The 9,575-nt window shown below is 34.7% G+C and overlaps 1 long non-coding RNA gene across 1 annotated transcript; it reads left to right on the top strand.

The window, feature by feature from the left end:
- Positions 1-552: 552 nt before the first annotated feature.
- On the top strand, positions 553-2,371 carry LOC126971880 (uncharacterized). The gene is made up of 2 exons (XR_007731007.1): positions 553-1,498; positions 1,613-2,371. It is a non-coding gene; the product is annotated as an uncharacterized LOC126971880 (long non-coding RNA).
- The last annotated feature ends 7,204 nt before the right edge of the window (positions 2,372-9,575 follow it).

The raw sequence follows: 9,575 nt of genomic DNA, 5'->3' as shown, positions 1-9,575 counted from the left end.
GCATTTAGGTAATCACAATGTGGGATACCAGTTAGTTTCGAATCTAAGACAATTCCCAAAAACTTAACATTATCTTTAACTGGAATCTGATAACCCTCATAAAATATAGAAATAGGAGGAGGAGTTCTAGATCTCGTGATTAAAACTATTGTACTTTTTTCAGGTGATAGATAGATCAAGGCCATTTAAGTCCAACCAAGTTTTTAAATTTATCAGCGGTTGTGTTATAGAAGAACTAGCTTTTTCAATAGAAATATCACAACAGTAAATTAATAGATCATCAGCATACTGAAGAACATTTACACTATTAAGTGATGATTTTAAATCGTGTGTATAAATATTATACAATATTGGGCTAAGTACTGATCCCTGGGGGAAGCCCTTTGAAACAAGTCGAGTAATTGACTTCCTGTCATCTACTTTCCGGGTTATGTATCTTTCGGAAAGCATGTTTATGATAAAATTTGTTAATAGCAGAGGTATATTAAGTTGTAAAAGCTTACTCTTTAAAATACTTATTACGACATTATCATAGGTACAATTTATATCTAAGAACGCAGCTATTACTGATTTATTATTTGAAAATGATAATTGAATTTCAGAAATGAATATACTTAAGCTATCAATAGTACTTTTCCCACGTCTGAAGCCGAATTGGGATTCACATAATAGACCGTTATGCTCAAGAAACCATTCTAAACGATTTTTTATAAGATGTTCTGTAATTTTCATCAAAACAGAAGAAAGTGCGATTGGGCGATAGGCAGAATGGTCTGAAGAACACCTATTAGGTTTCAGTAAGGGAATTATTTCTTGACGTTTCCACGTGGAGGGGATGTTACCAGATGTCACTATGGAATTTATAAGAGATAAATAATAAAATAAAGCATCATCATCTAAATGAGAGATAAAGGAATACGGAATACCATCCAGCCCAGGAGCAGAATCCTTAACATGAGACAATACACCTTTTAGTTCAGTGAGAGAAAATATACTGTTTAAACCAAAACAGTTATCATTATTTATATTTATTACAGGGTAACCAATTATTAAGTCTTCAGGAACGAAAGGTGGAGCCAATTTATCTAAAAAGCTATTAACTAAATGAAAAGGGATTGATTTTGGGGATGAATCTTTGTATGCAGATTTAAACCTTCTTATATTTTGCCATACAAGAGATGGTTTGACATCAGGTGATATTGAATAGCAGAAATTTTTCCAGCCATCAAATTTCTTTTTCTTTAGAAATTTTGAAGTTTCTGACATACTCTTTGTAAGAATTTCAAAATTCTCATCAGTGGAACATTGACAGTATGTAATTTCAGCATATTTTCTTCTCTTTACTGCCTCAGTACATTCGTTATCCCACCAAGGAGGAGAAGGAATAAAACCCAAAGAGCTATTTTTACTTGGAAATATCTCATTGGCAACCTCAATAAAGATTTTTGCTAAAGAATCTGCACACTGAGATTCTGTACCTGGATTAATTTTTGGAAGTGTAATAATTTTGTTTTTTATTAGATCTTTATATAAATCCCAATCAACATCATTAAGCTTATATTTTAAACGAGGAGAATAAGTTTTATGTAATACTTTATTGTTATTATTGCAGGTTGGAAATGATAATAATAGTGGGAAGTGGTCACTACCAAAAGTAGATCGTAATGGATCCCAGGACAAAGAAGAAGCAAGATTAGGTGTAGTGACTGTTAAATCTGGAGCACTTGGGCCCTCGTCAGGATGAGAACGTCGTGTAGGATGACCATCATTTAATATACACAAATTCACTGAATCAAATATATCTATTAATGTGTTACCATAACTATTAGAAGATAAGTAACCCCAGGATTCATGGCGACAGTTAAAATCACCAAGGATCAGAAAAGGCTTCGGAAGAATGGAAATAATATCTTTAATTTCATTTAAGATTGCAGAAGAAAGATGAGGTATATAAATAGATACATAACAGATATTTTCAACTAAAGCAGCAATAATAGAAAAATCATTACTGTGAGAAGGAATAGAGAAGAGAGAAAAGGAAAGAGGGTATTTCACAAGCATGGCTACTCCGCCATGCCCATCCACACGATCTTCTCTGAGACATGAATAACCACGAATCTTAAATAAAGATCCTGGTTTCAACCATGTCTCTTGAAGAGCACAGATATAAGGTTTATATTTATTTAATAAATAAATAAGATCACTTTTTTTAGGAGTGATGCTTTGACAATTCCATTGAAGAACTTTGTCCATTATTTGGTTTATAAATTTTAGTAATTGCAGAAACTAATAAGGCAGCGTTGGACGGTGAAAATTCATTCGATTGACTAAGAGATTTTATAAGAGAAATAATTAAATCAATTACTGAGGACTCCAAAGGATTTTCATTTTCTTTGTTAATTAATGCACATCCATTAGAGGGTTGGGGAATATTAAAATCCCTTAAAATTTCTTGGTGAGCAGATTTGTCATATCCTTTGCTAAGTGTAGGTGGAGGCTTTGGTTTAACAAAAACAGTTTTTTTATATGAAGTATTGTTTATAGCTTTAGGTGTTGAATGTTGATGCTGGGTTGGAAAAGTATTAGGAGTGATGTTAGGTGATGAGAGTAATGTATCTGCATATGAAATTCGAGAGACAGATGGATGTATCTTTGAAGCTTCTGAATAGGAAATACAGTTTTTAGCCATTGATTCCTTTATAGCTCTTTGTCTTTCATATTCTAAACATTTTTTATCAGTTGCAATATGGGAACCTTTACATAAACAACAAGATATAAAATCATCTTGAACAGAGCAGTTATCACCACTATGTCCTTGACCACATCTAAAACATCTTGGTTTAGATCTGCATTGAGATTTCACATGACCAAACCGACAACAATTGTAGCATTGAATAGTAGGATATATATACAAGTCTACAGTAAGAGAAGTGTAGCACATATATACTCGTTTAGGCAAAAACTGTCCATCAAAAGTAAATACCTAGACTCACAGTACATTTAAGATGGTTTTGTCCATCAATCATCATCTTTCGTTTTATTCTCCTAATTTTTATGATTGGGCCACAGCCAATAGGAACAGAAACATTATCTTTTATTTCCTCTTCAGACCACTCAGCTGGTACTCCTCTGACTATTCCTATTCTACTCACAGAAAATGATGGAATAAAAGCCTTATATTTTTCATTTTCTAAATTTTTGTTTTCAACAAAGTCATTTGCATCTTGGTACTTAGAAAAAGAAATAGATAACCTATTCCGGCCTATCCTTTTTAAACTTCCATTCACAATATTTTTTAATAGAATTTCTTTTGAGAAAACGACCAAATGTAACTGGATGTAAAGTAACATTATCATCGGGAGATGAATACTGTTTCTGAATGTGTACAACAAAAGGAGCAGCATCTAATGAGTTATATAACAGCCTTGCAACAGGGGGCTGTGGCTGTTGTGGAGTGTCTGTGTTATTTTTTTGTATGGTCTCTACTACTATAGAAGAATTATTGCAGGAATCGACTTTGGAAAGAATTTGTTTGTCACTAATGTCTACACATTTGCAATCACTTTCCTTAATATCCTTTTTATCACCACGGTGTTTTCGTCGTCTTTTATTACAGTGTCTGCATATTCTGGGTCGAGCTGACACTCTTTTACGGCCACTAGATGTCTGAGACACAGAACCATCTGTATCCATCGTGCTACCTTCGTCATTATTAGATATTGTCACTACATGACCTATATCAGGGGCTGTCCCCCCAGGATCATCCGGGGGGTCCATCATATCATATAAAAGTGAAGAAGAAGAAGAAGAAGACTTACCAATAGGATGAAATTTACACAAATTAACACTTTAATAAAAACTAACTACTAAAATATATACAAACTACAACTTATCTGATCAAAATATCTAAATATTTACATGAAATTTAAAAATAAAATGAAAAATTATTAAAATTACGTGCGACCGATCTTAAGTTTCCCGCCCTTTTTTCCTATTGTATAATTACTCTCAGGTGAGTGGTTTTATTTTTACTTCAAGAAATGGCAAAGGTACATCCATACCGCCAACGTGCGCGAAACTTGAAAAATACAAAATATACCTATCAGGATCTTGGCAAATTATAAGTTTGTATATTAAGTTGAAATTAAAAGGCCAGTCTAATGTTAAACATGGAAATATTATGTATGTACTAGGTATTACCTAATATATCTTTGAACCTACCATCTCTAACCTAGATTTAGTTGTGTGTGGCAACAAAAAACTGTGGTTTTTTGGCGAAATTAAAGAGCGTTAAATATTTTTTTTAGGTCATAGAGTATAGACTTATTCAAAAACAAAATAAAGTGTGTACTTGTTTTGTTTTATTAGTGATCGTGGTTGTATAATTGACAATGAAAGCGTCATTACGAACATTGTCGAGCCACCATTTGAGAGATTTGAGAGCACACTCATATCACTAGTTTACCACTTCACATACTGCTAAAGAGTCCCTCATAGTAAATACCCTTCAACCCTTTCTGGCTCTTGTTTAACCATAAAGGCACAAAAGCGAAAATGTCACTGTTGTGCCAACACTAATTCTTGTTTTTAAATATTCTTTAACGGGGATGAAGTTCACTTTAAAAAGTAATTTATAACAACATTTTTATAGAAGAGAAAGGCAAACGATTTGACCGCGTGCAACGCAGAGCTGCTTGAATTGTTATTAAATTATTCACAGCAGTGAAATAACTTGGCTATGAGACATAGCGTCTTATGTCTTACAGTGACGAGCGGCACTCTATTGTAATGCGCAGGGCGTATAATTTACCTTAAGTATTGCTCTGGCTCGTATCGTCAAATTTTCTCATAGAAAATTACTTAGATAATATATACGTCTAGATAGGCTGTGACAGCTGTGAACACGTCGAAAATAAAAGCGGTGAGCGGTTAACCTCTATTTTCAGCAACGCACGCACACAAAAACAAAGTGACATACGTATCTCGCGTGTTAAAGTAACAAACCTGCTCTGTTGACAGCAAGAGACTATCTAGACTAGACTAATAATACCTGTACCACATAAACGTTTTTTAACAATTCTTTTGAATTTGGTAACACATTAATTGTTTTGTAAATTGTCTGGGATCATGTTGTAAAATACATCGCCCAATAAAAGACTTACTAACTCGACATAACCGAGTGGTAGGCATAACAAGTTTATATCTGTTCCTCGTGTTAACACTACAATTCTCGCAGTTTCTAGCCAATTAGTTTATGTGCTTATAAACATACATAACATTATCAAGAATATTTTGAGATGCAACAGTCAAAATATTTATTCCGTTAAATTGATTCTAAAAGGGATTAATTAACGATATATTTGGAAATATTTCGTTAAATAACTTTGGGTACCCTCATTTCTGGGTTAGCATGTAATAAAATCAGTCATTTATGTCGACAGATTCTATATTCTCCATTCCGTAAATAGTATTTGCTCAATCCACACAAAGTTCAGGGCCACAGACTGAATATCTTTCAGCAATTTCAGCGTTGACCTTCGTGACCTTTGAACTTGGAACCGAGTTAAAGTACCCTTGACTCGAGTATGCGGTCCTTGCCCTGCCGTAATTAGACTGATAACGATAAACCCGGTATTGTCACGAACGCAATAGTACCGGTATGTAACTGTTTTAAAGCTGGCTACAGACTGTTCAAATCCAGTAAAAAATATGTACTTTAAAATTTCGATATTTAAAAAAGTGCCCGATACGATTTTGATAAGGTCGACATTTCCTCTGGTGTTACAAGAGCGTATGGGCTGCGGTGATCACATACGAAAACCCAGGTGACCATACCGGTCACAGGTGGTATGCACGATTTTCTTATGGAAAAAGAGGACAAACGAGCGTACGGGTTAACCTGGTCACATGGTGTTAAGTGATCATCGCCGCCCAAATTCTCTTGGAACACCAGAGGAATTACAGGAGCGTTGCCGGCCATGAAGGAAGGTGTACACGCTTATTTTGAAGGTACCCATGTAGTATCGTCCCGGAAACACCGCACAAGGAAGCTCATTCCACAGTTTTGTAGTACGTTGAAGACAGCTCCTTGTAAACCGCAATGTGGAGGACCGCGACACATCCAGATGGAGGGGATGATATCCTAATTTGTGGCGTGTCGGGCGAAGGTGGAGTTCGGCGGCAGAAATCAGGTGAAACAGCTCTTCGGAACACTCCCATGACAAATGCGGTAGAAGACACACAATGAAGTCACGTCTCTGCGCAATGCCAAGTGATCCAGCCGTTCACAGAGCACTGGGTCTCGGACAATTCGAGCTGCTCTGCGTTGCACGCGGTCAAATGGATCGAGCTGATACTGGGGTGTGCCAGACCAGAGATGACAGCAATACTCCTTATCTTTGTCCTCCTTTACCAAAAAATAAAAACTATTCGTCCAGTCTACACTTGTCCGATCAGGCTTTTTTTAATAGTCCTGTGCAAAGTTTATTGATGTAACGTCTACCAGCTGCGTCGTTCGTGTTATTCAAATATATCCTTTTCTGCATCACTGACAAAGTGTGTGCAAAATTTCATGATGATCAGTTCAGTAATTAAGACGTGATTTCATAACAAACAAACTCTCATTCGCAACTTATAATATAAGCTAGGATTGTAAAACGGAGGAATCTTCTCGACTTGAAGTATTAGATGAAAGCAGAGAGCATATACTGGTCCATATTTTAATTATGTTTCAGTTTATTTTCTCTGTAAATCAACGCTTGCTGTCCCTTTCCAGCCTCAGAAAGTGGTGCTGCATCCGGTACCAGTGTTGGTGTTTCAGTGTGGCTACCCTGCTCACATAGGTTAGTATATTTCTTATGTATTTTTGTCCTGTTAATAAAGTTGCTAACGTATTTATTGTTTTCAGTTTTTGTCTTCTGCACATAGTAACGCGCAGTACATGTCATTCGCGGACCAATAGCTGAGCTTGTGTGTGAAGTGACTGTTTGATGGACCAATAGTGAATTAAATTAATGAGTGATAGAAATCAAAATATAAACAATGTTTGTAGTCAAGTCAGCGATGCTGTGAAAAGCACAATTCCGCGTTAGTTTCGGATATACATCATAGCATTTTGCCCTCAACAAATAACGCATATCATGTTACAACAATTTTTTCGGAATTACTTAGAAAATTAAATAATTCGGTTCCAGTAGTAAAGCGAATTCCAAAAGGGGTTCACATTACTGTTGAAACTGCACTCTGCCAAGTTATTCGATCAACTTACTTTTGGCTTTAGCCAAAATTCAAAATATAGTTGGGAGCATTTGTTCACGTTCGCATATTCAACGTTACATGCAATAAAAGATGACCACAGTTCACTCACATAGAAAAAAAAACAAATTGTTCTGACATCAATACCATTGGCAATATTTTAAATAATAACCAAAATTCAAAATTCAACCTTTTTCGAAAAGTAGAACAGAAAGTTAAATACGGTGACGTGAAAGGTGCTGCATCTATACCTTTTTCATTTGATAATGACGATGACCCGACTCAAATGAAAAACTTTTGGCTTTACAAAGTAAACACCCATCACCAGATGCTAATTGTGTTATTCCGGAACCATCTTCTTCCGATAATCATCTGCGGGCTAATGATAATGATGTATTTAAAGCAACAATGTTCTGTAAGACCGGCTCTGCTAGAAGCACTCCAGCAAGATCTGGTATTTCCTTCCACAGGGGATGCAGGTAGAGCTTTGCTTGAGGATATTGTTCTCTTAGTAAATATCATGCTTTCTGGAAAAGTTGTACCGAAATTTTATATGGTGCGAATATAATTTACCAGTGGGAGGCTCCTTTGCACAGGAAGCCAGCTAGATTATGGGTACCACAACGGTGCCTATTTCTGCCGTGAAGCAGTAATGTGTAAACATTACTGTGTTTCGGTCTCAAGGGTTCTGTAGCTAGTGAAATTACTGGGCAAATGAGACTTAACATGTCAACTTATGTCTCAAGCTGACGAGCGCAATTGTAATGCCACTCAGAATTTTTGGGTTTTTCAAGAATACTGAGCGGCACTGAATTATAATGAGTAGGGCGTATCAATTATCATTAGCTGAACGTCCTACTCGTCTCGTCTCTTATTTTCATTAAAAAAAAATATGCGCTCTTAACAAAAATGATGGTGGTATTTTTCCCATAGCCGTGAGTTGCACGTTTCGACATCTTGTTTTTAAAATTTGTTGTACACGTATTTCTCCTTTCCTATCAACTAAATTCATCACATATGTATATCATCATTCGTTAATGACTGACATAAAAAGATAATCATCAAGACTTCAAAATATCATATGATATGACTTATTGAAAGTTCCATTCGAAAAAGTATGCCTTAGACCTGAGAAAAACAGGTGCAAGAAACTCAGCGGGCTTCTTTTTTTTATAAAAAATTTGCTTATAGTGTAATGTCGTACAATAAAACTTATTATTTAAAGCCGGGGGGTAGTCGCTCCATTCCGAATCTGTGGTGTCATTAATAGTCAGTATTTTTTTTTTTTTTACCATATTACATATACCGATATAAAACTAGGTATTTATTTATTTATTAAGGCTTACCAACTAGATAGATAATTTTACATATACGAAAAGTTAAACATTAATAAGTGTTACTATTTACATATCTAAATTAAAGGTATGCACATCGTTACTAAACTAAAAAACTAATGCTAAAAACAAATTAGAAAAATAACAATAATGAATTTACTACTAATACTAATACTACATAGTTACTAATATATATTTAAGCCTTTTAATGACAAGGACAATATTTGAAAATACATCGATGTTATCATCTAATTTAAGTATTTTATTATAGCTTATACATATGAATTGAATGGGAGAGTTTAATCCGTAGTTATTTCTATAAAATTTAATAAATATTGGGGAATAAGTACCTATTCGACAATTAAATGACGGTACACAAATGCCAATATTTTGAAGAATATCTGGACAGTCTATTAGGTTGTTTATGAGTTTGTAAAGAAAAATCAACTGGGCCGCCTTTCTACGCATTTCCAGGGAATCAATTTCAAGATTAATTAGCCGTTTTTGGTAATCATAAATATAATAGGTATTATCGATATAACGCGAATTTTTTCTGCACTGATTCTATTCGAGCTATGTATTTTTTGTAGTATGGACACCATAGCACTGAGTTATATTCAAGGATAGGTCTCACTAAAGAATTAAACAGTATTTTTAGCGACTCAGTGGATTTAAAGTATTTCGAAAAATAAAACCAAGCATTTTATGACTTTTTTGTGCAATTTTATCAATGTGGCTGCTAAAACTAAGCTGCTGTTAAAGTATCATATAAGTAAATAATACTTTATTTTGTCATAGGCCCAGACTTCACTTTATCGCTCAGTAACTGAATAAATCAACGCACCAATAATGCTTCTATTAAAACATACAAGTAAAAATAACTTGTTATGTTTTTAAAGTGATAACCCTAACTTCTAGGATTAATACACAAATTAAATTTGTAAAACAAAATTTTATAAACGATGCGGGACTCGAACCCACGACCTC

Source organism: Leptidea sinapis, chromosome 24, assembly GCF_905404315.1.
Source record: "Leptidea sinapis chromosome 24, ilLepSina1.1, whole genome shotgun sequence".
Taxonomy (NCBI): domain Eukaryota; kingdom Metazoa; phylum Arthropoda; class Insecta; order Lepidoptera; family Pieridae; genus Leptidea; species Leptidea sinapis.
Note: the sequence above shows the minus strand (reverse complement) of the source record. Positions and strands in the feature narration are given on the sequence as shown.